The sequence below is a fragment of the Lipotes vexillifer genome, unplaced genomic scaffold (genome assembly GCF_000442215.2).
Source record: "Lipotes vexillifer unplaced genomic scaffold, Lipotes_vexillifer_v1.1 scaffold560, whole genome shotgun sequence".
NCBI lineage: Eukaryota > Metazoa > Chordata > Mammalia > Artiodactyla > Lipotidae > Lipotes > Lipotes vexillifer.
This window is the reverse complement of record NW_006792210.1, coordinates 2,048,687-2,051,040: the sequence shown is the minus strand read 5'-3', so window position 1 is coordinate 2,051,040 and position 2,354 is coordinate 2,048,687. Positions and strand designations below refer to the sequence as shown.

The 2,354-nt window shown below is 39.2% G+C and overlaps 1 pseudogene; it reads left to right on the top strand.

The window, feature by feature from the left end:
* The first annotated feature begins 853 nt into the window (after positions 1-853).
* On the top strand, positions 854-1,569 carry LOC103072518 (ADP-ribosylation factor-like protein 5A pseudogene; annotated as a pseudogene).
* The last annotated feature ends 785 nt before the right edge of the window (positions 1,570-2,354 follow it).

The window sequence follows — 2,354 nt, the reverse complement described above, 5'->3', positions numbered from 1 at the left end:
CACCTGGCATCATAACATGCATTTTGTTTTGTAAATTGTTCTATTTGCTTAACAGTATATCTCCAGTAACTTTTTCAGGGCAGTATATATAGATATTATAAACCACGTTACTAGCTATGTGATATTCTATATATAATAATAGCTGTATAGCATAATTGAGGTATGACTAATTTAACCAGTCTGATACTGATGAATACTTACATTGTCACCAACTTTTCCCTACTAAAACAATGCTACTGAAAACTACTTTTGCCTGCTTAAAATACTCAGAGTTTTGTATGACAAATTCCTTTTGAATCAAACAATACATGCATTATACATTTTTTATAGAGATTGCCAAGTTGTTAGTGAGCTACAAGAGAACAAAGATAGATAACAATATCAAGAAAACAACACGTGAACAAAACAAGAATTTCAACAATGAGACAGAAATCATAAAAAAGAACCAAACAGAAATTGTGGTGCTGAAGAATACAATAGAAATAAAGAATTAAAAACTCAATGGAGAACTTCAACAGCAGACTTGATCAATCAGAAAAAAAGAATTATTGAATTTCAAGGCAAGTCACCTGAGCCTAGAGGAGGACAGTGGTCCACGAGGCTCATTGCAGACAACATGGAGGCAACGTGTGTAAGCCAGAAGAGTGCCCCAGAGGCAGTGTCCAGGCCATCGGTGTGGCAGGGAGGCCTGGGCTTTTGCCTCCCTCTGGTTCCTAGGAAGCTGGCCAGCAGTCAGTGCAGCAGTAGCAGCAGCAGAGGTGTAGGCTCCAGCACATCTTCCTCCTCTGCTTCAGCCTGAGCTGGGGGTGTCCAGGTCACCCAGGTGGCTGGAAAGGGCGTCAGCTACTCAAGAATGGGAATTCTCTTCACCAGGATATGGAGACTCTTCAAGCACCAGGAGCACAAAGTTATTGTTGGGGTGGATAATGCAAGGAAAAGTATCATCCTTTACCAATTTTCTGTGAATGAAATTGTACATATATCCCCTACAGTAGGAAGTAATGTAGAAGAGATAGTGATTAATAATACATGCTTCCTCACGTGGAATACTGGTGGCCAAGAATCTCTTCATTCTTCCTGGAACACTTACTGTACTAACAGAGATTTTGTAATAGCTGTTGTGGACAGTACAGACCAAGAATTTCTGTAATTAGAGAACTCTATAAAATGTTAGCCCATGAGGACCTAAGGAAAGCTGGATTGCTGATTTTTGCTAATAAACAAGATGGTAAAAAGAATGCATGACTGTAGCAGAAATCTCCCAGGCTTTGGAACTAACTAACTTTTTTTTGGTACGCGGGCCTCTCACTGTTGTGGCCTCTCCCGTTGCGGAGCACAGGCTCCGGACGCGCAGGCTCAGCGGCCATGGCTCACGGGCCCAGCCGCTCCGCTGCATGTGGGATCTTCGCGGACCGGGACACGAACCCGTGTCCCCTGCATCATCGGCAGGCGGACTCCCAACCACTGCGCCACCAGGGAAGCCCAGAACTAACTTTTATTAGAGATCGCCAGTGGCATACCCAGGCATGCTGTGCTTTTTACTGGGGAGAGACTATGCTAAGAAATTGAATGATTTCACAATTTAAGATTAGATGACCTCTACTGACCTCTCCTCACAGACTTTGTATAAACCAAGTGTTGGACTTTACCTGAAAGCTGTAAAAATGAATGGTATATATATATATATATATATATATATATGAACTAATTTTTCTTCTTATAGAAAAAGTTTAAGACCACTTATTTGAAAGCAAACATGAAGTCTCACCTTCCAATCCGCTTTCTTATTAGCTCCTTCCAAACCAAGAGCTTAAAGCTGTGATTGACATTTTTCTCATCATAAGTCCTCTCGGGACACTGTATAGTCTGTGCTAGGTAGAAAGGGAAAGGAAGACATTTTTAACTTTGAGAGCTTTATTATCAGTATAACCCTCCCTTGTTGAATGTTGTTCTCTTCTTATATTTAGTCAAAAGACAAATCAGCACAGATATTCAGTTTCCAATATTTTAAAATGTAATATAACTTACGAAAAGTATTTTGTATTGTGTATATACTTGAAGTTCAAGTTAATGCTTTATGTTCTAAAGAAAAGCAAATTACACAAAAGTTAATATTCTTAGTTATGACCATAATGAGATGAGTATGGGTATTGGTTTTAAGTGCCATTTTATACTTTTTCCCTATGTTCTCTGTACTATACTAACCAACCCCCCAAATCACTGAGCTGCTCTTAAAATAATAATAAAGAAGGAAAAATCTTGACACTGTGTACCTACTGTTTTGTTGATCAAATCACATACATGAAACTAAGTAATCCAACTGAGTGAAATATCAAGTTCTTGGCTTAGTATTA